We start from the raw sequence: 26,601 nt of genomic DNA, 5'->3' as shown, positions 1-26,601 counted from the left end.
GCGGCGTTAACGATCCCCGTGGCAATGCGATTTCCTCCGGTCGTGCGAGAAACGCGACCGTTCCTTTCTTCCAATGCCAAGATTACAGGCTGAGTTTTGCCTTGGCTAACCTGCGTCCCTCTTTTTACTCAGCTCGAAACTCGCTTCGATTTACGGCACTGTATTTCCACTCTGCGTCCAATGTAAGCAATTCTTTCCGTAGCTAATTGATTCTTTGATTTCTATCTGATCAAATATGCGTCTCTAATTATATACGCGTATTCTCGATTGCTTCGTTACAAACATTTAAGAATGAGAAAATTTGTGGTGCAATAAAAAAAAAAGAAAAATAAAAAAAAGAAAACGCGTGTCACCTTAGCAAGATTTTATCGAACCTACGCCCTAATTGCAGTAAACGTCTTCTCTGGTACAGGCCTGATCGCTTCGTGTTGTCAAGCAATTTCGGCGGACCACCGGAGGGATACGATTGAAAAGAGACGCGCGGGCGCGAGCAAAAATAACGGTCGACGAAATCGTTAACGGGAAAGAAAGGCGAAGGATGAAACGGCACAAAGCGAGTCGATCACGAGCGCGATTATCATTGTAACGGCATTTCTTACGATAATTGAAGGATCGTGCTGCGTTTTGGCAAGCTCGAAATATACCTCCAACGACGAATGCCGCGAGTTACACGCGAGTAGCGCGAGAACCGCGCGCGATCCACTCGATCGCGAATCGAGCGTCTTAATTCGGATCAAGGACAGGCGGCTTAAGCTAGCCCAGGTTTCGTGGATCCCACTCGTTTCTATCGTGTTCCAACTGGTAGTTCCAAGCTGACAGTAAACTGCTCCGATAGACCGTAACCGCGAAACAATAAGAAGCCGACGGCAATTTCGCAATTCAACAGAAATGTCAAGCGACCAACGTGCGATACAATTGTCCTCTGACAAAGTATTCGAATTGTAGGTACACGCGAACCACGAGCACGGATCGAATTGCTTGTATCGCTGGATAGGGAAGCTAAATCATCGGTTTTATAGAGTTTCGTTGTGACATGCATTGTAGATTACATGTAGCATCTCTATATGGTAGTTTGATTCAAGTGGGATAGATATATCACTCGAACATAAGGTCTATTGATTACAACATAAGTTAAACTCGGGATAAGTTCGTGATACCTTTGAATTTTTTCTGTTGTAATATAGGAATATACATAACATAATATAGCAGAATGAAAAACAGGTTGAATAACCATTCGTTCTAGAAAAAGGTGTATAACAAAACTGCAAGTTGTTCTCAATCATAACGTACCAATAATTAAGAGATTACATGGATCGTTTTCTGCATTCTTGACCACTATCTCCTCGGTTATATGGAATCATCGCGGCCGATCTGCGTTTAAAATGTTCCCGATACTTTTCACCAGACGTGGCCATAAAATTGTCGAACAGTAAACGAAAGTGACTGGAACCAGCGTCATGATCCATATTTGGAAGCGTTCCGGTGAACATAATTCACGACTCGTCCCTAAAACGTGATCTTCGAAGGATCACGCGCATTGGTTTTCTCACAAAAATTCTGAGGTTAACTGTAAAACGGTGCCTCTGAACGAACACACGTGCGTCAAAGCCGTGTCTAGGCGCGCTCGCGCGCGTATAGACGCCCGCGGGTACAGCCGCAAACACACCCACTCTCGTGGTCCGCTAATGGAATTACCTGTTCGAGTTTACAGAAACCCATAACTGGGGTTTGTTCTAGGAACGCGGGTCGTGCGAATGCGCGCAGCTTCGTGTGCGTGCTCCTGAGCCGTTTCGAGCGCGTGTGAGATCGCGCGCGCGCTCGCGCGCTGCGATGAAAATTATCCCCAAAGGCGATCGGTGACCTTCGATCCTGCAGTGCCTCGCTGGTTTCCCGACGAGAAAAGTCCTGATTTTTGTCGCAGATCGGAAGACTTCCATGAATTTTATACAATAACAATGTAAATAAGTAAGGATATAAACAATTGTAAAACATAAACAAACAAGAGATGTGAAACGTAATACAAACAATTCAAAAATGCAAGCAAATAAACAAAAATTTAAGTAATACATATATATTATAGTATGATAAGAATGTTCTATGCTAGAGCTTTATTAGTTTATATGTACGACCTAACGATTGGTTGAAATGAATTGTCTAATAGATTCTCATATCGGAGCGATCGCTAATTGGATCACGTACCTACCGATGGAATACTGGTAGCTAACAATTAAGGAACTTTTTTAACCAGAAATAATTTCGTAGGATACTCGGATACTATATTTCGTAGGATGCCTGACGTGAAATTGCCAAAGGATATCGATGGCGTACGATTGATGAAATAATTAGCGATGTCCGGGGAGTCTTTCTCTGTTATCCAGCGTAGATAGAGATCTTGCAGGCTTTATTCATCCGGTGTAGCGGTACATTGAAAGGAAATAGCTGGGCACAGTGGTGAAGAAGCTTGCTATACGACTTCCAGAACCGTCTGCCTTCGATATTTCCTTTTCCCATTTAATTCGTCACGCCACCTTCTAACTGTGTATTATTAGAGACACGGGGTCTCGATGGTGGTGCGCGCGCTTCTGCGATACCAGAGGAAATATCTTCCTCGCGATTATACGAACAGGAAACAAACAAAACGGGCGATAGCTTTCTGCCGAATGCATTCGACGCGGAATATCGCCGTCGAACGAGTCGAATCAACGAAACTATACCTCCGAATTAACGATTACAGGTAGATTCTAACGATTCTAACGGCCTGCTGAAATATTAGCCTGTACGCTTAACGGTATACAAAATTTATCCATCGCGTAGCTCAACCGCGCGTCTCTTTCAACGAAAATTCCTCGCCGAGGAACAGAGAGAATCGCAAACGAGATGCGTACACGGCTGAACGCGCTAAGCAAACAACGGGAATTCGTTTCCGTGGGATGGTGCACTTCCACGCCCACGCCAACCCTTCGTTGCTGTCTCGCAAGGTACACACGTTCGATACGGAAGGATCGAACGTCAAACAATGCCAGTCGCCGTATAGTCTCGCGGCTGCGGCTCGCTTCTAACTGTTTAACGTGGTCGCTAACTAGAGAAGCGACGAGCAGGGAAACGAGAAGGGATCTAGCAGCTCCACGTAATACCGTGGGAGCCAACGACCTCGTTTCACGGTTTCTTCTCCGTGAAAGTGTTCCGATATTACGAGACCGTGGCGTACTGTTAACCTCCCGACAACGGAACACACGCTTGAAATCTGCTCGCAACACGGCCGAGATCGCGAACCTGATAGATCGCGGTCATTTGTTCGGCACGACCGTGTTGTCCCGCGTTTGTCGCTCGTTTGCTCCATCAGTTACGTAAGGATAAACGTCGTGGACGTGGCTTGTAAAGCGCGTTTAACTCTATTCACCGATAGACAATACGTTATAGTATAATAAGTAACAAACGTGGAGAGCTTTCCCGCACGATCACTCGACGAAATTTATGTAAGTGGAAAAGCAAACGATCCCACGTTCGTATCGAGCCGAACGGAAAAAACCAAAGAATCGAAGATTCGCGTATCCAATGGCGCTCCTCATACCGGATCCCCAGTGCTTTTACCGTTAAATCGGCAAAGCGGTTTCAACAATTTTGCCGTAATAATCCGATCGTTCTGTCCGCGAAACGCTCCGACGGAGCTGCCATACCGATCGAGAGACTCAACGAACCAACGAATCGACGAACGAACTCGGAAAGCAACGAGAGCGCGGGAGAGACCCTGCAGGCAATCGCCGTAGTGCGGCAATGAATCATCCGGTTAACGCAGCCTGTCTCGTCATTACTTTCCTTAGCGATCGCCTTAGCGTTCCAAGACCAGTCTCGCCAAGCAGCGGGTAAGGTCAGATGCGAGCGAACGCCGCGTTCTCCGGAACATGGTTCGTGGTTTTTAGTGGAATGCGCGCCCGAGAGAATCGAGAATCTGCCTACGATCAAAAGCCATCGGCCTCGCGTCCATTTTCCAACACCGATGTTGGAAACCATCTCGACGTAGCTGCAAAGTCGTCGTGTTACTATCTATCGCGATTCTCGTCGCGTTTCCTCTGAAACTCGTTCGAATGGAATTATGAAGTTTGAGAAATCTTGAGACGCGCTCTTTATATCGGCGATACGAGATACGGTCGAACGGATCATCCGAGAGACCACACACACGCCGTCCATCGAGAAATTGAGCGCGCGGTCAGATTCCTCGCGAGTTGTCCAGCTACTCGGCACATTCACATAACGCGGCACGATCGCTATCGACGGATTCCGTTGAATTCCCGCGTTCACGATGCGCCTGCCAGGCATGCGCTGATGCGCTCCCGTACGCGTTGAATTTTATTCACTCGGATGGATGGCGAACCGCCGACAGCCCCTTGCTATTTTCGGCCAAGCATCCCGGTCTGAGTAATTAGGATGCCTCGAATAGCAACGAGGAAACTCTCCGCCGTTCCTCTCCCTCCGTTAACTTAATTAACTTGGATGTTATGGAATTCTCGTGGGAAAGAATTCGGAATTGTTTTAAGCCGCCAGAGTTTGAGTAGACCCGCGGATTTTGCAGTTTGAAGATTATCTCTCTCGCTCTTCGATCACATTCTGACGTAACGAAAGAAAATATTCCATGTGTTACATAGTTAATTAAAAGTCGGTACGGTACTTCGTCATGCGCGAATTTTCGGCTTCGTTTGCATTCGCAACAAAGCAGAGACCGATCGATCTCTTTGCAAACTTTCGACGGCCAAACGACTCATTGTACCCCGTTCTTTGAAATGCAGATCATCCTTTCGGGGAACGCCGAAACGAAAGCGACAGTCGCATTTCTAAAGCCTGTCGTCATACTAAAAATGCTTCCAATGTATCCGAACGGAGATCTCGAGGCCTCGAAGGTGAGAAAGCGAAGAACACTTTGAGGACAAGGCTCGGTTGGCAAGGGCCTCGACTAGGTTCGCTAGGCACGCCTCTTCCATCGGAATATCGATAAGTGAACGCTGTGGTACGCCAGCTAAATATTTAAGAGCGATCGGGGTCGCTCTGACCTACATCGTTTCATTCACTCGAACGGCAGATACATTATCATTCTTTCTAATAGCTTCGATTGAAGCTCATTCGAAAACGATCGATCAAGATATACGTAAGCTAGTACCTGATTGCGATGCAAATTCAAGAAGAACGCTACCTTTAGCACACGCGTCGATTAGATCCTCGTTCTATCCTCCAGCGAAGTTCTCACCGAATCGACAAAACGAAAACGGCAAAATGAAAAAATATCGCGGCAACGCTCGTCATAAATACTTCGATAGACGTTCCCGCGGCGCAGCGAGGGGCCAAATAAAGCTTCTCGCGTCTCGGCCGCAGGAAATTTAATAGTGCGTACACGGTCTTGCGGCGAGTAGAGTCCGATCGTCGTTTTATTCGTAACATTCCTGTCGCACTTAATGACGTCAGAGCTCGGGGCAACGCGTAGGGCACGCGACTTGCACGGCTATGCGAAGGATCCCTACCAAGGTCGGCCGCTACCGACTAGGATTATCCCGTGGAATCCTCCTCGATCGCCGCTTCGAGCACGTTGCTGCTGCTCGAGCAAAACGTCTCTCGTCTCGTCTCCTCTCTGCTTCTCTCGTCCCGCTCCGCTCTCTCGAGGTCGACCGGACCGGGGAGGGAATGACTTCGGGGGAATTTACGGTGGTTAATCTGTATCTAGACTCGTACACTGTCCTCGGTTGCGTTCCCTCCATATGCATAATTCACGTTTGCATAAAACGGCTCTTCGACCGTGCTCCACGGTTTCATTTAGCCTGGGACCTCTCTTTATATCCTCTCGCGCACGGACCGTCCTATTGAACCATCAATCTTTTCTGATCCACGCTGTGCTCCTTTTGCGATTCATACCCAAGCGGCCTATCCTACGGACCCCGTTTAGCGTCCGAGAATATGGATTTATAGAAGCAAATGACGGTCATCTCGAAAACCACGATCGATCTCCAGCTCGACCCGGGAATCCTCCATTTCCCGTATCATCGGTCTGTACTTCGTGCTTGGAAGGAACGATCGACTTTAAAGGAATTTTATAACTATATATGTGGCTCTTATTTCCATAAATTTATATCTTTTAGCGAAATACCGACCAATTTAGAAAAATTCATTACAGATTTAAAATGGTTTCGTTAATATCGTGTTCTTTTTCGAGTTGACGAAGTCGAAAGGACTCTATCGATCCTGTGCATTTCTCAAAGTTCCCGGTATTTCCGTTCCGTCTATCAGTCAGAAGGTCCAAGGAATGGGCCTGAAAATTGAAGACGATCGATATGTCGAAACCCGACCCCCGCTCGGAAACCCCGCAGACATTTCCGGCCCGTCGTGTGTTTCTCGGCTCGTTCGGGGGACGTCCGCAAGATTTTCGAGATGTCGTCGCGATGAGTCAGAATTCGCGATCGCCGGTTCGGATGTCGCGATTGTGCCCCAGGCATAACAAGCTGCGCATACAGACAATGTTGCAGGAGAGTAATACCGAGGGGATCAAACATGCGCAGCTCGAGAAGAGAAGAAAACGGAGAGAGAAAGACAACTACGGTCATTGGTAGTAACCTCACGTGCGGTACCTCGAGCTCGACACCGTGTACTCCGCTTAATCCCCCTTTTCTTGTTCCCGCGATCCGCACCGCGCCACAGTCTCGCCATCCCTCGTTGCAACAGAAGCTACCTCGAATAGCCCAATCCCTACACGGAAATTCGCTGTTCTTCGAGTCGTACATGGAGATTTCTTACACTCGGGATAGTTAAGAGTCCGTTAATTTCAATCGAGCGAGGAAAACATCATGAAATTGTTAGACATTTTGTCAGGTTAAAAGCTTAAACATACTGACGCATTTACAAACGATAAATTTCTTTAGTAGATGCGACGTGCGATATTAACTATGTAAAAAAAGTAATTATAGTCACAAATGAAATCTATTCGAGAATCTATTGTTTTCGAAAATCAACGCAACAGTATATTTTCCATTTGCACACGAATGAACTGTCTTCATTTAGAACACAAGATAGCTATACCACAATGAGGCGCGATGAGAACCCTATCTCCTTCTCTTTGTTCGTTTCTCTAGCGTAAGTACTTGTCGCTTCCTTATCTAGTAACTTCACGCTTCGTCCACGCTTTATCGTCGCGTTCGGAAAACAAATGATCGGTTGAATCGATCGAATTCAATGCCAAACGGCTGACGTAACCGAGACGAAAGAGGCGTCGCGCGTTTGCCATTGAATTGAAATTCATCGACTAGCTTCTCGGCGCTCAGTACGCGCTCCCATGGGAACGCGTTTCGCTAATAACCGAACAAAAACCAGTAATTGCAAGTCGCTAAGAAAGGAGCCCCGATACTAATGAGCGACCGCTCCGCGGCTACGTTTTTCCCCGACAGGATAATAAGATCCGATTGATTCGTCGTAAGAACGAACAACTATCGAAACGCGGGGATTTCAATGAACGCCAAAGATCGGAGCTCTTCGTCGTTTTCTTCCGCGATTGACCGGTGTGGTTTCTTCGCGCGGAACCGAGAAAAATCGCGGCTATCGAGGGCGGTCTGTCATTACGTCGTTCTTCTAATGGAGCTTTCGCTCTGAAATGATAGACCTTAATGCTCGCATTTACCAAGGCGCAGCGGATAACTAGTTTGGACAGCTTGTTAAGCGTCGGGAAAAACAAGTCGATGAAGCAGTAATCAAACAGATTACAGCTAGTCGGCGTTCAGCCGTTTCATTATCCCAGCGTTCGCGATACCACGTCGAGAAACGATTCACGAAATCGTAGAATGTCACCGGAGGGCCAGTTTCGAGATTCCAATCTCGAAATTTCCCGATTGCTCGAATCATATAACGAGCGGGATCACGCTCGTTAGGTTCGTCAATTCGGATCGCGTTCCGAATAAAACCAGCGGTCGGCTCGAAAACTGATCGGATGCCTCGCGTTCCTATCGTTATTACGAGCACCGATGGGCTAATGAAACTTGATAAATTGAGCGGAGTAGTGGCGCGAAACGGCGATCCACACCGTGATGAAATCGTTACGGTCGAAAAGGCCCATTCGTAACGATATCTCTTGTAATCCATCGTACAGTCATCGTGGTCGTCCGGTATCTCATCGCGATGGTAGATCGCCGGTAAACGAACGCCTCGCGATTAATCCGCCGTACTCGCGAGACAATGGAGCCGTTCTAAATACCGGTTACCGATCCCGTTGACCAATCCGTGGACTTCGACAAGCCGTTGCATCGAGTGCCCGGAGAACTCGACGATCTCGTTTGCTATGCACTGCTGAGAATGGTTGCTCGGTAGACACGTCACCAGACACAACGACGCTTGTGCAACGTAACCTAGATACTCGGGCGACGTGTTGCACCTAGCTCGATGATTCGTACACGAGATCAGGAATGCCATTCAAATCTTCTAATTCGCTTCGAATGTATCGCTAATTCTTAATTACGCCTTCTGTAATTTCCAGAATCTACCGGCGAAGATTGCTGGAGAAAGGCGGATGGCAACTCGAGAAAGAGGACTCCACTTTCAGATTCGATTTCTAAAGTATATTTTAGGTACCCAGCACTGATGCACAAAGATAAAAAAAGTAACGCTACGATCAACTCAAAATTTAGGGTACATTCGGCTGTGTAAATGTCACAATTTCTTCGGGCCAACCGGAGAGAGTCTTACGAAATGGAAATGCCGGGCAACGGAGCGAAGAACTGTTCACACCATAAAGTGGCAATGAGCCGACAGAATCCGGCGTAATAAACTCGAAACGAAAGCGGCCCGTGGAACGGTTCTGGAGGCGAAGGTCATTCAGCGACATCTTCGGTCAGTGGACGTAGACCGAGAAGGTTGATTTCGGGGGAACTGGTTTCCGTTCCCGAGGTCCGTAACATCCTGAAAGATACGAAACATCGACCTTCTTGAACCCACCGAAGTCGAGTAACGCTGCACGCGAACATAATTAAAGCGTATCACCGCGTCCACCTTACGACGGATCCTGCACTCTGCATACCAGCGCCGCGTAAACGCATACTTTCACCGATCTCGTGGCACGTGGTCCGATTCGACTGGCTCCGGTATTGACGCGATTGCACGCAGCGATTCCTATCAATGCGAAATCAGAGCTAGCTTCGTAATATGCTCGGGCCATTACCGGTCCATTTATCTTCGCAGCGCGTTCATTCGCTCGTTTTGTCTCCGGTCACGACTCGCGTCAACTCGTGGTTTCGCCGTTCGTGCCACTTTCGCGCATTGACGCGTGCAATTACGAAATCGGTCTTTCTCGAATTCATTCGGTTTATCTGTAGCACGAGGTTTTCGGCGTTGTTAGCGCTGATGCAACGAGAGCCAATGTTCACGACGCGATTTGTCGATTATTTCGGTACATGAGTTTCGCCTACGTGCGCTGATAACGATAAAGGGAACGATCGGTGTCACGATCGACGCCAACAACCTTGAGATGTAGCTTTTAAGAGGCGAGAGAATTTAAACGCACGCGTGGCCCGATAAGGGCCTCAACCTTCGCCTCGACGAGCCACGCGGAGAAAACGTTCCAGGGACACGAATCGAACGCTACCGCGAACGATTACATTCCGGGTACAATAAAGTTCGATGGTACACGGGCGTGCGCTATCGGTACCGAGTAATCTCTCGCGACCGGCAAACCGAACGATCGAACGCGTTGCCTTCGAAAGGATTGCTCTTTCCGAGTACCTTCCAAGGATCTTTCGAAGAACGTTAAGTATTCTCGGCCGGTGAACTTCTTATGGTTCCGATCGGACACTCGAAACGACGTGCTTGCACGCGACTGTTCACCGTGTCGCGTCGTGTCGATCGTGACACGCGCGACACCGTGGAAACTTCGGAAAAAGGAAACAAACGATCAACGAGGACAAAGTCGAGGAACGATCTCGCGTTCTCGGTAAACGATTCGCGCTACCGATACACGCGTCGTTTAACAACACGAGTGTCCTCTCTCACGCACGTGACACTGCGAGTTGCACGCTTAGAAAGCGAGAGGGAGCGAGTTCTTCTGGTCATGCAACAGAGCAATCGACTGTTACAGATTATCGCATGCCAACGCTGATGAAGCCCGCCTTCGTTTCTCTTTTAAATGCACCATGCCGGCAAGTTTCCTTCTAGTTTCTCCTGGAGAAACCGATCTACGTGCAGCGTTCGCTTAATAGCGCGAAGACACTCCTGGAGTAATCGTTCGGCGACACGGAAAGCAGAGTAGAGTCATTACAAAGTAGACTACAAGTTCCGACAGATATTTTTTTGCACCAATAGGAATTCTAAAGGAAACGATTTTATACCTTTCCCGACAAAGATACTCAGACCTTCTTCGCGGTACTCGTTGTGAAACACGAACGAGGCTTCGATCCAATGAATCAAGCACATCTTCCATATTACAAACATTCGGCACTTCGTGTTCATCCACTCTCGCAAGACGATTCAAGGTCTCGTGCAAAAAGCGCTTGCTCGAATCGCGATTGTCTGGTGTCAGCAGGTTCTACCTCATTGATGGTAACCATGTAAGAAGCTAAATATTGCGTACAAAGAAGAACAGAACGTATCAAGAGCGGAGAAGACCCAGTGAATTAAATTGCGCGCTAAAACGAGACCGAAAGCGTAAAAATCAAAGCTACGCCGGACTCGGTTTCCAGTTTGTGAGCTCGTAAATGGAAATATATTCGTATATTCGACGCCGGAGATTACTATAACTCTAGTAATTTAAATCAATTCATCCGACCGGATAATTCGATTTATTTTTCACTCGCATCCTTTTTCACTCGATTATACTACATTAATCCTTTCCGCTCGAGATGGATTCGTGACTGTCCTCGAACACGAATGCAACAGATTAAACCGAAAAGAATCGATCGATCTCGTATAGCGAATACGGAAAAAAGAACCGTGAAATCGCGATTTCCTCGTTCCCATGAAGTAGTCCGCCGCGAAAAAGAATCTATAAAGACGCGATCAAACGTTTTCCTTTTTCTCGAGTCGCTTAAGATCAAGTTTAATTAATCGTATCGATCATGCAGGCATCGAACGATTGACGATCGTTGTAGAGAGTCGAATGAGGCGGACAATAATTACGATTTCAATCGGAGAGACATAAACTCGAGCACGCAACCGTATGCGCGCGCGCGCGGAATCTGCATACGCTCGTACGATACACGACGTTACAAAAATTTCTGCTAGCGTTCCTGGCTCTCGTGACGGTGGGGCATCGATGAAAAGGGAAAAAATTCGACTGAGATCGAGCAGAAGACAAGGTTTGTGGGACGAAGAACGTCTTTCGTGGTTAGGTTCGTACGTGGAGAGACCGGTGCTTGCGTGTCTGCGAGTTTCACGCAAGGAGGTGACAGTGAAAGTCCTGAATCACATTCCAAGAGATTCCAAGAGAAAACTATTAATAGCCGGGCCCGACAAGTTAGGGTAGCCCGATTGGGATAATCGACTGTTGTCAGTGACGAAAGCATTCCATTAATTACGTGTGAATTCTTTTCATTCTCAGAGAACTGATATGTACGTAATACGTTACCCCAAAGCTGATAGCCTAAACGAGTCGGAGGGAACAAATTCTCAACGTACCTGAAACAGAATGAGAAAGTAGTCAGAATTAATTTCTGTTTATCATCCGTTTAGAATTTGAAGCGCTAAATAAGCCCACCCTTGTATTAAAATTTCCATTCCTGCAGTTTCGTTATTACAGAGCAAAAAGATCCGTTGCATCGACGATAAACTCGTGTGCGTCAATTACTTTATTTAATCAAGGCACGATCACGATCCAGAGGGATTAAACGAGACTCGCAGAGGATAAAAATGGGAACAAGTACATACCTACTGTTCGTAATTCGTACCTGTATCACGTATCTCCGCTGTAAGCGAAACAAAATAGAACGGAACGAAACAAAATGAAAAAGGACGACGCAACGAAAGGCAGAAAAGTCCAGGTGGGAAAGCAATTCCCGATTCCCAGAAAGATCGGCAGGTTTTTTGTCAGGCAATCTTCACAATGGCGCAATCCGCGGTGAAAAACTGTTACACTTCTTCGAAGATGGATCAACGAACTCGAACTAAGGCGGGACTAGGTTGGACTCGGAGGACGCGGCCAGAAATGTCAAGAAACGACCTTCGCCACCTCCTCTCTCGTCCAACCGTCTAGCAACGTACAGCGCAACCGGATGGGCACCGGCTGGACTTGTCTCCTCCCGTGACAGCGACGACCCTAACTGTGAGAGCCCGATGGTTATCGAAACTGCGAAGAGCTAGGCGTACGTAATCGCTGTAACACGGTGTCTAATGACGCGAGTAAGTGCGTTTACGCGCGCGCACGTTCGCCGAAGCTGCGTGTTCTCGGACAATTGTCGGGTTGGATACTTATTGCGCGGCAGGCTGTTGCGCGTGCACACGCACGTCGAGCCGAGCGCAATCAACCGGTAATGACAATGTGAGCTCGCGGAACATCCGATTCTAGACTCCCATTTAGGGGACACGTTATAGGTGTTTCCTGATACCTGGCAACCGTCTAAAAACCAGCATAGCCAATTGGTCATTGCATGATTACACGTTTGCCACAAACTTTACTTTTCGTGGGACGCACTAACCTAACACTTAGAACGTCTGTCGGTGAATTCTTCTGGCAATCGATAGAAGAATTTTCTTGGGAATGGGCGAAGCAGGTACGCGTTGATGTTGCTCAGCTGCAAATCCGGAATGAATCTTCTCCCGATTTCAATGGGTGTATTAGTCTCGGTAGTGGAATCTAGGGGCGGAGGCAAGCGGTAATTAGCGTCTGACGTTTGAGTCGAAAAACTGGCGCGTCAAACTGGCACCGGCATTTGGCCTGATTATACCTTTGATGCATCGGATGTTATTTGCCCTTTGGAATGACAGACTGCGACGCGGTTTTTTGTGACCTACATATTACCTCGACAACTATTGGAGCGAAAGTGTCCTTCAACGATTTTCAATTGTTCCGAGTCTGCTATCTACGACGATGCAACAACGGTCTGAAACGTGACATACTGGCGTCGACGATAAACAAGCAGTAACGTAGGATACCGTGCAATGTGATATCGCCGAAGTGATACATAAAGTATGATCGTTATGAGAACAACGAAGATTCGCGCGTAAAACGCTTCTCTCTGCGACACTAAAACCGACTGAAAGGTCGCGTGTAGTCGATGCAACTGAATAACTAAAGGTATCTTAAATCATATCCCAAGCAAAGAAGGAATGATTCAGCACGGAGGTATCCCAATGAACCGGAAGCTGCGTTCCGACGATTGGGATCGTGGATCCCTTTCACGACCCCGATGTTATTTATAAAAGATTGGCTACGTGACTCAGAATGTTGGATTTCGTGCGGTTATGGTTGCGTTCGGTCAGTTTTGAGTCATCGTTCGAAGTGAACACAAGTTGGCGCACGTGTCATACACGATTCAGCATAGAAGCGTAATTGCGTCGTAAGACGCGATGCTCCTCGAGATTAGAATGTTAATTGCGCGTTCCAGTGGCAGGATCGAGAACGAAGACATAGATCTTGCCGATGATGGCTTTAAGCCGACACGAATATGCTTCGTCGAAGGATTCACGATGATCTAGATTAGAACCGCTCGAGCGCGTGGACAGCTCGACTTACCGCAACACTCGTTCTCGCATTCGTAACCGAACTCATAATCCGTTTACACGCGATGAACGCCGTTTTAACCCATTTTGCACCAATCTAGAGTGGCGAGGACGAACCAAAATAAGGCTTCCCAGTCGAAGCGATATCTCGGTCTCTCGCACAAGCCCTACAATCGACTATACTTCGGAACCATTTATTCGCGTTGTCTAGCGCTATATATCGCACGGTGGAACGAAACGCTTGCATAATCGAGGTGGTATCCGAGAACCGAAACGGGATAAGACGAGTTCTGATTCGGTACTCGACTCGAAAGTGAGTGGATAGCACTGGCGTGGGTCGGTGAAGTGAGTTCAGTGTCAGATCCGAGACGAGTACTCTCATCTGGCATGCATAAAATACTTCGGTGGCGCCAACGTGTCGGCCAGCTCTTATAGTCGATACCCGCAAGAGCCTGTACATACGCTGTTCCTTCAGCTTTCTTCCTCTCCTTCGCTCTTTATCGCTCGCAACGTGTTTCCTTTTATCCACCTTCCCAGCGACTTTCTCTCTCTCACTCTCTCCCCTTCCCGTCTTTCTTCCTGGCTATCTTTCTATCCCTTTTTCTACCTCTTGCTCGCTCTTTCTCACCATCGCTGATCCAAAGGCAGGCGAACGTGCTGGCAGGTATGTGCATTTTTATGCGCTCATTTATGCCCACGCGTTCACTAAAAATAATCCCGTATCGAAGACCGAGCATAATGAACGCTCGCCGCCAGTTGCTGAACGAATTCTTCCTCGCTGATCCCTTTTCATGCTTCGACGCGATCCACCGAAGTTCCCTTCTTATTTCGAACCGCGTTTTCAACGTTTTATTTCGATCTACGAGCCAAGAAGCATGAAAGTACGTATACTGGAAGTATGCAAATGCGTTCATTAGAACCGCGACGGATTTACTGTATAATCATCGAAGAACGATTAACGTATTCCGAACGTTAACCAAACTATTCGAAGCTCAACCGTTGCAACTTCGATTTATCCACTATTAACCATATAACTCCTCCATCATCCTTGCCGTATCTTCTCATTATTCCATCTAAGAACACGATCCTCCTAATTGCCCCGAGCAATATCCAGCCATTCATAAAAATCAATATTCAAAACCGATGCTTTACCGCTCGAAGCAACAGTTTCATAAATGATAAACTTTCAGAGGAAACGACCCGATAGCGAGCGAGCACAAGAGACGCACACATTGGAGGAAACTTGTTCCGCGCTCGTATCGAGATCCGACGCTTGTTTACATACCGACGTAATGCGCAACATTCGAAATTACATCTTTTCTATCCTATCGATTGCTACTCGCCTAACGATCTCTCACCTTTCAACTCACGCCGCGAACGCGTTTTCTTCGTTTCAATCAACTGCAAACACCACTTACCGGCTGCATCGCAACACGGGAGGCCTTCTCCACGCTTAGCAACAGTGTAACCCCGGTTACTCCTTCTTTAATGGAACGTAATCTCAATGGTCGACGTGAAAAATCGCACGTCTAACCCGTAGGATTTACGGTTTCAGGGTGGTCATCAGCCGCGTTTGTAAACCGAGAAACGAGCCTCGATTTGCGACATATGCAATACGTGCGAAAAATGATGGGGTTAACTTCAGTGGCTGTATAATTTCCTATCACTAATTAATGGCGTGTTTAGAGCATAACTACGCAAGCGCAACAATTCCAGTGATACATTATTCTTCAGTCGTAGTATATCAGAACCATGCGATATAAGTCCATTCGTCGCTTTTTTTACGTTTTTTTTTTTGCAGGAGAGTGTTCGTCGAAACACCTTCGTGACGCCGACGCGTGCTCCGGCACGCTCCCCCGTCGTTGTTAATGATTCGGGACGGAACATTTTAATTGGCGGCAATTGCCCGTCCGCGCTTAATTGGCAGCTGTAAATAATTCGGCGCATAACTCTCCGCGTCGCATCGGCTCGACTTCACAGACAGAGTCGGTCCGTGGGCCGAAACCCGCGCAACCTCTCGCGAGCCCGCGTTAATGATCGACTCGCGATACCGAGACGAGAGTACACGCGTACACAGTCGTAAATAAATGGCTCATCCTGCCCTCCGACTCTCCATTCGCCATATATGAGATGCCTCTTCACGATCGCCCACGCAACGTTCGTATCGCGCTTGGTTCTTCGAGTCTTCGTTCGCGAGAATCCTCGAGACGGCCTTCGAATCGTTAGGGTGACGGGGCATCACGATGGACGAGAAGGTTTAAGGGTCACTTCGAGAACGATTGTTACATAATAATCGCTCGTGAAAGTATATTGCACATCGCGGTGTCGCATACACGCCCACGAAATTTTACGTCGAAATCATAAAATGTCGATAGAAATCTAGTAAGAATACAAAAAATTTCTAGAAATTCTGCGAATGATACGTAATTGGATTCAGATATTCATTCGTTTTAGCATACATTACAATATACACGTATGCATATGTAAGTAATCTGAGTCATGTAAGGAGAATAAATTGCTGTGGCATTTACTTTCGATATAGCTTCGTCATTTAATTCACAGAGTTTATTCATTATAGGATCGTTCGGTTTAGCATACTCCGCTGTATAATTTTATCGACTGAAAATCGTACAAAAATTTGATAGCCCTCCGACGAAACCTAAAACAATAATCGTTTAATAGCTGACGAAGATTTGCAGAGTATAAAGTACGAGAAGACGTTTAACGAGCGGAATTATTGGAACGCTATTTGCTCTGGTCCGCCACCGGAGAAGGTAAATTATTCTGAGAACGATTTTACAAATCGTTCTACTTAGCGGTAAGCGCCGATCGTTCAAGATAGAAGGAAACCCTTTGCGCTGCACCGATTACTACGAAAGTGTTTCGCAATTTGGATTTATGTGCCGCTGAGTTTGATCGCGTTGCCTCCAATTTAGGTCGGACACGAGGTCATTGTCTTAACTGCGAATCAAAGATCGGATACACAACGCGGCTATGTGACTGAAAGCGCTTGTCGAAACATTCGATGCGACGAAACTGGTTGCTATGCGGCGTACCATTTGTATCGTATAAGCAAGCACGAGGAGACACGTGCCTAGCTGCGTACCTGTTTCGCAGACTCTCGCCGTATTCTCGTACGTGCGTTTCACACGCGTGTACGCCAATTTAGAATGGCACTTTTAATAGGTTGTGAATGGATCACGACACACGCCGTGTTTTCCTAGCGAGAATCGAGAAAAGTGGCCAGTTGCGAAAAATATGTAATCCTGGTATCTATATTTAGAACAAGCAGAAAAGTGTTTTCATACTTTATTGACATTATACATTAGGTTAACCTATTAAGAGGCTGATATATATTCAACAAACGCTACGTTTATGTCTTCAGCAATTCAATCAGTCTACCATTCCCTTGATCGATCATTACCTATTCCATTTTCTTCGTAAAGACTTCTTTTGTTCTTTTATCAATATTATATCTTCAATTTGATACACAAGCTGGGAAGAAAAAGGAGTAGAGGCTTATGATAAAATGTTCGTGTGCGAAACACGTTTCTGCGTCAAAGGATCGTAGGGTTTCTGCCTTTTAAGGGGCCAAGTAATTTATAAATCATAAAAGGGTATTTAATTTTAACCACTATAATCAGCGGAATGATTCGATTTTTCGCGTTGATGGAACAACGTCGTAATAAAATCTCCGTGGCGGGTCGATCTGTAGACGCATTAAGCTCCGATCGCATCGAATCCTCCTCGAGCATTGTCTTCGCGGGACGATGTAATTTATTGTAATCGTTCTATACGCACTGCCCATCGTATTTCAATAAATAAAACCGAGTTGGCTGGTGATCACGTGCTCCCTTTCAAAATTGTTTTAAACGAACGTTCGATTATGGACGGTCTGTTCCATGACGATGTAAAATCATCGTAACACGATGGCGGCGTAATTTCCATTGAAAATAACCTCGCGGCCGAACAAAGTCATCTAATGACGATTATTCTGAAAAGTCTCGAGTACCCGCCGCCGTTCAAAGAACAGAAAACTTCATTTGTCTTCGCTCGACGCTCGTTAGACTTCCGAAGTACGCACCCTTTTCGAAGCGACGAAGTTGATGATGCATCAACTTCAACGAACCTATACACGCATCGAATGTGAATATTACTATGACGAGACGAACGCGAATGGCGTCAAAGGGAAAAGTTGCCCCGGCGATAATTGCAGGGATGAAAGCAGGTGTTTCTACGCTCGCAACTCGACGTGAAACAACCTCCATGATATTTCTATGCGCTTGAATAAATTGCGGTGCGTGCCGCAATATCGTGATATCCAATAGACGTACTTGGAGGATCGACCATGCGTAAACCGAGCATTTCAAAGAATCTTGTATTACGCTTCGTTCTACGCAATTAGCAGCGAAGATACTAGTGAAGTTCACCATCGAACGCAGTCGATCCTGCATGTGTACTCAACGAGGAAAGATTGAGCCACCGGACTACGAGGAAAAGACCAGCCGTAACAATTCGACATTTCCTGTGGGAACTTCCTTTCCGTTAGACTTATTAAACGCCACTAGCTACCATGATCTCGCTGCACGCCGCACGCAGACGTAATCACAATTTCCACACTACGTTTTACGTCGTGTTTATTATATAATAGAATCGTTACGTAAGGAAATTGGAGCAGCGTAAGTAAAATCGCAAACATACAAATGATACGTAGACGCAACATGTTCGACAGAAACCGCCTAATCCGACAGAATGCGCATTTCGCGAAAGTTGCAAACCAGTTTGAAACATGCCAATACGCAAGTTCGTTTCAACGGGAATTAACGGGACGTTAATTTGTTCACTAGGATCGTAAGTGAAATTTATTGGCTAGAAATTTCTGAATAGTGTCAATGAATTTATACATATTTACGTAGGTATACTTATATAGTTCGTGGAAATTTCGAACAGCTTCAATTTATTTCTTCACCGTCGACACAAATTCCATCCAGCATTCTACCTACGAAAAATCGAAGAAAGCAACACTAACGGGGCTATTCACAAGCAGAAAACCGAATGGACCTACGAGTCGTCATAAATCTTCGTTCTGACGTTTCCATTTCGCCACCACTTTCCCTTTTCGATAATGAGATATGCACACCGTACATCCGGCTATTCTTCCAGATAATCCGCGCCAGGAGGTTCTCTCGCGAAGAAACACGAAACGCGACGAAGAGCAAGATTACGCGCGCGCGTTTTGCGAAATTCTTAAAGAGGGTCCAAAAAAGGGAAGTCGAGGATCGACTTAACCGCGGCGCGGACGAGCAAAAGCGCTGCGTCGACGCCGACGATGAGATAACTCGGTCGCCAGATTAGAGATTCCCATTTCCCCGTGAATTTATCGTGGCTACGTGAAAAAATCCACTTTGTCGGCGGTTCGTTGGCGAAATCGCGGCCGCGCAGGTGATCGACGGGAGGAGCAAGTCGAATTATCGACGGGTAATCGAATTAAGAGGACAAGTACTTACGCTAATGGAGGTTCGCGATCCACGAATAGTTGAGATTCGACGAAATCTCTTTGAAAGGAGGCCGCCCGGATAAAAAAATTATCGAAAGATTGGGCAATCGATTTGGTTTAATCGATTCGATTAATTGATCGAAGTAGACCGTTGGAGAATCGTGAGAAAATAATCGGTGAGAATAGAAATGTTACGTCTACGTAGAAAATATTATTGCATTTGAAGGAACGAGAGGGATTGTTAGGAGGAAGAGGAACTGGAGTTCGTGTGAGAATGAAAATTGAATGCATTCATTCATCGAGCATTCTCACGACGATAGGCGAGTTCGAGTATTAACTTTCGTTCGAAGCACCGCAGGATCAAGAGGCCAACCGAACGGGTTGGCACACAAAATACCACCTTCGAAGGTTTAACGATCGTGTTTCTCCGGACCGGCCTTGGAAGCTGTTCCGTTCGTATTCGCGGCAGTTACGTAATCGTCTAACAACGATAGGTAGGAGCCACCCTGCTAGATTCGCGCTGTTTTCTTTCTTAGGAAAAAAAAGACGAAGAGAAACTGGAATCAAGGCGAGCCTGAAATGTCACCAGTTCTCGAGGTAGATATTGAAAATACGATATACGAACCAGTGGCATGTTAATTCTTAAGAGTTTAAGAATCATTTGATTTGCCAAAGTCACCGTTTAGTTATAAAATAAATAATACGAAATCAAATAAAAAGTTAAGACCTTAATCATTTTTCTGGACAACGAACATGTGTAATAAATATTCACAGTTTTAGAGAGAAAGTTATTACACATCAACGAGTATCGTTTGAACTGAGATTAACAGAAGAATAACAGACTACACTGACGCAATGAATCCAGTATCACGAGGATCACAAGTAATCGGTCTTACATTCCGACAGCCATCGAAACCAGCTGCTGGCACCGTCGTCCCCTCCACGACTGAATGAATTGGAATGTCCGTTGACTAGTTATCCGGGCAACGATACCACAACGTTGAACATCAACAGCGGCGATGCGTGATGATGGATACCATAAACTACAAACTATCGACTACCGGTGTCATCAACCCAGGATACACCTTTGAAAATAATCGCTACATAAATACATATTACGAACAACGTAAATCGTACTAAAAACACAATAACGAATCCCATCTGATATTACGATTAAAAAAACAAAAGATCTGCTACTCCAAATTCCGAGTCACACGATTCGCCTTGGAAGAAACGTAAAATCGCACCGAAACCAACAGTCTCCCAGCAGGAACGTCTCAACGCGATGTCATTGCCTCTGAAAGCTTATCCGAGCAAGTTATCCGCGTGAGTCGACGTACTGCGCGAAGTCCAGCGGTTCACCGTACCGGAACCACGCTCCTCCAAGCCACATTCTTCGTCACTATATTTACGGCACTGTGTCATACTGTCTGAAGTCGGGAACGAAACGTGCGGAACGGAGAAACCGAGGTTACCGTGAGATTGATCCACCTTGTGACCCAAACGTCGACGATTCTCTTGGCGTTTCGAACGCGTAGCGAACAAAACGGAGCGAGAATCGACACGACAGCTTCGTGTCCTACAACGTAGATGGATATGAACGATAGGCAGGCGCGCGCTGCAGACATGCATTCGGGACGCGGACGTGTAGGTGATTCTGCCCGATGTATCGCCACTTCGAGACTTTCAGAATCGTTCTGTATAATGTTAAGTAACGGTACGAATGCGATTGTGCCAGGACGAACGAGAACGTGTACAAATAACAATGATACGCCGATACCGCGAACCTCCGGCGTGGACTTCATGTTCTTTCGTATCTGCTTACCATTTGCATAAACGGTCGCCTTCGTGGTTTCTCGTCCGAATAACGAGGATTGTTGTAAGAGTCTTATCGACCGGTTGTGAAAAAGGAATCATTTTCGAGGTCCAGTGGGATGGAGTACAACCTGAGAAGATTGAGATATTACGACTCGCCGACGGAAATTCTAACTCTAGTATACGAAAACACCTACACAGATTATTTACATAGATACGAGTGAGCACTGAGATATGGCGTAATGCTTAAAAAACAAACATCAGAATATATTATGGAAATATCTACGCACGGGAATAATTACGATTCAGAAAAAATAAAAGTACATGATATTGACATACGCGTGAAATATACACGGAAGACATTCCGCCGGATGAGAAGTGCGAAAAAGCCGATTTAATCCTCCAATTATGAGTCAGATTCGTTGTGCACGTTCGAAAAGTGGCGATGTTGGAGCAATTTGCATTTATTTAAATCCCTCCGGCTTACGAGCATGCTTGTACCGTCCGTGTCACATTCGCACCTTTATCTTAAACGCACCGGTATCGCCGCCTTCGACCGCCACTTTTCGCCTCAAGTTTACGGACGTGCCGCGCCGGGGCATTGACTCCTCACCGATTTACTCTCGACAAGACATGGCTTTCGCACCGGTCGACGTTACGAGGACTCACGTAATTGCTGACGGCTGCTAATACGTCCTGCTGCGAGAGAAGAAAAACCAGATTCGCAACTTTGAAAGTGCGTCCGGTCGCCTGGATTCGCGGCGTCCCGCCACGAGGATCCTGACTAATTTCAAGAAAATCCGACTTCCAATTCGAACCCATTACAATTTTCAACTTTCCCCTCTCATTTTTCGTTTGTACCCCGATCGATAGGTCCTGTGAATTGGATCGAAACGATCCTTGATCGCTCTTTTCATTTTGCTAACGTATAATGATACTCCGTTCCAACGTATTATAGAGTATCAATCACGGTAACCGCCTCGATGATTATCCTTGCAAAAAGCAACAGTGAATTCAGTTACGACGAAAGGAAGAAAGAAAATAAGACGAAGTAACGAAAACGTTCGCCCGACGATGCCATTGGCGGCCAGAAGTCTTCCACAACCACGTAAATACATAGGATATTCGCCTTCCAGTTGAATTCAACGTGGGTGTCCATGTCCATGAACTCGCGCATGCGACGTTCGCAGTACGGCCGGGATATTAATCAAACGCAAACGATTATAAAGCTGGCTCGATCGACGCGAATATATCTTCGCCGAGGAATGACGTCAGCCAGGCCGGCGAGCACTTGACGGCAGCTCGATATACACGCAGTTGATCGCGCAAGAAACGTTTGTTTTTGCAAACGTCCAGCAGGAGAAAGAACAGAAAGAAAGAAAGGAACGGAAAAGAGATAATTTTAGTGTCGACCAGGCATTACGCCATGATACAGGTTTTAAATGCATATAATTTATTCCGCGCGTGTCTCGTGCACGCCTCGCGGATCGCGCCGCAAACGAAAAGAATTCACGAACAACGCGATAGCCCTGACGTTCACTAGCGCGCACGCGGGCTCGCTCACGCCCGTGATCCCGTGTCGAGTAATTTATTCGCGTACCTCTATTAGGATTAGGTGTCGCACCCTGTTCGCGAAACCGGCAGTAGCTTGTCGCTCGACGCGTTCCAGAACGGCTAAGCCCTCGAGAGACTCGCTAACTAGATCCAGAGAGTACACGGTATGCTGCATGGCTTCGTTCGTCCGGTCCGTGTCGCTAAAAGGGGTTGCAAGTGCACGGATACCGTACTAGTGGCAGTAACACTCGTCCACTCTCGGCTCGCGTGCCTTTCTTTTATTTGTCATCGATAGTAGACGCCTTGCCCCGTCAACGATGGACAACGAGGTCACTGTCAGTCATGGGAACGAGCGCGAGCGTCTCGACGCCGCATGTCGCGGACGAGGACTCGTTGCAGCGAAATGTTTCGCATACTTTCACGATGTACCGTAAAACGATTAGACGATTGACGATTATCCGCCGTCAACGCGAACGAATTGTGACGTTGCTCGTCCTGAGTCTCGTTACATAGAGAACCGACACGATTTGTTCGTTCGATACGAGACTGATGTGTTCTAAGACTGATATCAGGCAGCAACGATTAGTATAATGATAGAAGCGGACAGCAAGCATACATATAGGTCGATATCTTTGAAACGCTAGTCGTGTTTGTTGTTTTTTAATCGAACGATCTCTTATCGATTTCATGAGAAATGCTGATTTGTGCGTAAAGAGGAGATGACATGTATGGAATCAAAGCGATACCCTTCATTGAGTCCCAGCTATTCGAATTATTTCATCAGATTCAGTGACGTGTAAGTATCAAACGATACGGTATACGCTTGATAGAAGCGTACGAGATAACCAAGAGACGAATAAAGAAGCGATTGAATGTAACCCCTAGACTGGTCGGTCGATAGCACCAGGCCTGTGTCATTCTTGATTTAACGCAACCTTACCGAGATCTAGATTGCGTCGAGCGTTTAGTTACGGCGATGACAACGGACGATCGTCAGACCCGAATGATTCACCCGCGCTCGAATGACTATTAGTTCGTAAGAAAAACTACTCTAGTCGATGATCTGTTAAATTGCTTCAATAACTTTATTTTTGCCGCCAGAACTATTACTTCAGTATTAGCGAAACGTTCAACGACATTTCATAAAGTTAATCAATACGTAGATCATAAAATCCTAAGTTCCAAACCATTACATCAACAGTAAGTTGCATCTTCGTTAAAGCGACAAGCAAGAACTCCTTGTTTAGGTTTCAAATTTCGCTCCACATTTCAAATTATTAGCTGCTTCTCGATGTTTCTGCACGTTCCTTCGCGTTTCTAACAAATTGTCGAATGTGTTTGGATTCTACTCAGAGTTGTTGCTTGACAGAATTGTTGAGCGAGGACGTAACTTTAGGAAGCACCGCACGACAAGGTTCAAAGAACTTTTTGACTCGTATGTATACAGCTACAAATGTTCGTCGCAACGGGAACCGGCCCGACGACGGCCAAAGCGGCAGCAGGAAGGCACGCGCGCGCGCCGCGTCAGAAGACGTCGGGTGTGCTCACGAATATGAAAAGTACGCACATTTATGAGCTAAGCAAACGCGCGTGCGATGCTGCACACGTTCATGGAACGGAACTATCGGACAGGTTACCGGGTTATGTGGATGGAAACACACTCGTGCACGCTCACGCTTGGATATGTGAACACCAGATTACGCGCGAGCCACAGCTCCTCGTAAACGTAATGTTTCCTGCACACCCTATTCCCCTTTCTCTTCTTTAGCTACTTACATACGAATAAATCGCCGTAAAGATGGTCGAAGCAGATGCATCCCTGCGTCCTCGAGCGATCGAGGAAACGAGAACACATCGGCGGACCACGGGAAAATATGGTGTTGTGGTATAACGTGAGAAATCCTGGCGAGAGATCTCCTCCGGCCGTGTATCACCGTTGTGTGGCCACCGATCATTTTATGCCTGTTCTACGTCCCGTCACCGAACAACCGGAAAGATTTTGCACCGTTAGGACGTCTTATCGGACGGCGTGTGCATTATTGCATCGATATTTCACGCCACGCTGGGACAACGCCAATAGGGAAAATACCACGTAGAATTCGCCGAGGAAAATGATTCACGGTGCTCGTTACCTTTTGAATGGTAACGCGCCGATGCGTGGGCACGATTGCGCTCCGATACGTGGAGCACTCGTGGTAATTATTCAGGCGCACCATTTCTTTGATCTTTTTAAATTATGGACGTACGAAGCTTTCTTGGAAGATTTGTAGAATTTATAGAACTTTCGATGTCTGTGTAACCTCGTTACACGCATGTATATTTGTCTCACAATGGATTCACTAGGTCTAGAAATTTTTGATCGTGAATTTTAAACAGTTTTAGAAGAAGATTTGAGAAGTTTAATGATTAATGGGATGCTGGAGTCAATAAGATCTGGAGTCCTTATCTTGCATCTACGATATCGAGAACGTTCTAATCTCATGGTCTCTAGAACATCCCCTATTACTCTTGTGACCCTTCCAACCATTGAGAACTCTCGAACTACATAACCTAAGATCGAAGACCACCTAACCCCAAGATCTATAAATCTAGAAATGTCTATATCGAGTTCTATGAATTTTGATTTCTATCGTATGGTAGATAGCCCGACAAATCCTCATCGAATACTATGAATTCAACGGTCGCTATATCGTATTTGATAGACCCAGCGAGATCTCGATCGAATCTACGGACCTCCTATCGATTCCAATATATAAGAACGCCACCATATCGCGCCTGATAAATCGAAATTTATCCGTATCAGCTTTACCCTTTCTATATTCTCCAACAAATATCTTCTCCTTACTGAACGGAGAAAAGAAATGAAGCACGGTAAGAGAATCGAGCTAGCGGCTCTTATAGCGTTCAGATATTCCTTTGTATATCAGAGAAGTATCATCGGAAAGCGAACAGCTCATAATAACTGTCTACTGCGTTTCTTCGATTTTATGGCGCCATTCACGGTGGTATCTCATCCCCTTTTTTATTCCATTGTACGTGTGGCTCAAGAGTATCGAATTTGAACGTTACATTCGCAACAGTGGTGAAGGCGTTCGACTTTTCGCATAATGCTAAAATACGATAACAGCTGTGCCGTGGCTGAAGTACATTAATAAAATGACATATGAGAGTCCTTGATAACCAGTTTTCACTCGACTCCCGACCACTAATTTTCCCACTTATCATTCTACGCTGCTATGCTGCGACTCCTAATAATCCGTTTCGCCTTGTAATAATGTGATCAATCAGTTGTTTCGACAACGGAGAGCCAGTCGGTAGAGCCCAGAGGGAAAAAAGGTATCGTTTCAATTAGTTCCCTAACGAGACGCCCGAAGGTTCCGAATAAATGTAGGACTACCTAGAACAATACCCCATTATATCAGATCGAGTCCCGATATATTAGCTACGGGTTGGAATAAAAAACTGATTAGAATCACACTCCTGCTACTCTAAACGCTGGGCCAGTGTACGCGGTAATACGTAGCCTCGAGCCGGAGGTATCGAACTTGCCTACGTTTTCCGGTTACAAATTAATTTCGAGGCAAGACCCTCGTCGAGGTGAGACCCTCCGCCGTTATAATAGCAAAGGCGGAAAATGTAAATCCTATCGAGACACGGAGCGCGTAGGTGTTACGCGGCATTAATACCCTCTCGCGAGATCTTTCCCCATGCACATGTCTACCGCAACCGATCGCGAGAATAATAACGTGGATTCCTTTTTCGGTCCGACGAGACTCGTAAGCCTTTCATCGCCTCTCGATTAATACGCTAGATCCATTAGTAACGCTACTTCCTTAAAAATCTAATAAACACCCTCGAGTCTCTGGTGTTCGTGCGCAACCGAACTATATAAGTGGATAGATCCTATATATTATCATCTTAGACTACTTGTTCCCCGTTATTTCTGGTTTATAGGTTAATTTGTCGAAACAAGGGAGAACGAATGGTCCGTGTTGAGGTTTTTACAGTCGAAATGTTAGCGAAATTAACGCGCAACGTGCAATTTCACCGACCACTTAAGATCGTAA

The 26,601-nt window shown here is 46.2% G+C and overlaps 1 protein-coding gene across 2 annotated transcripts in view; it reads right to left on the bottom strand.

The window, feature by feature from the left end:
* LOC100747839 overlaps positions 1-26,601 on the bottom strand; it is a 126,165-nt gene that overhangs the window by 87,250 nt on the left and 12,314 nt on the right. The window lies entirely within an intron of this gene.

Source organism: Bombus impatiens, unplaced genomic scaffold, assembly GCF_000188095.3.
Source record: "Bombus impatiens unplaced genomic scaffold, BIMP_2.2 scf_0136, whole genome shotgun sequence".
Taxonomy (NCBI): Eukaryota; Metazoa; Arthropoda; class Insecta; order Hymenoptera; family Apidae; genus Bombus; species Bombus impatiens.
This window is presented reverse-complemented; position numbering and strand designations above follow the sequence as displayed.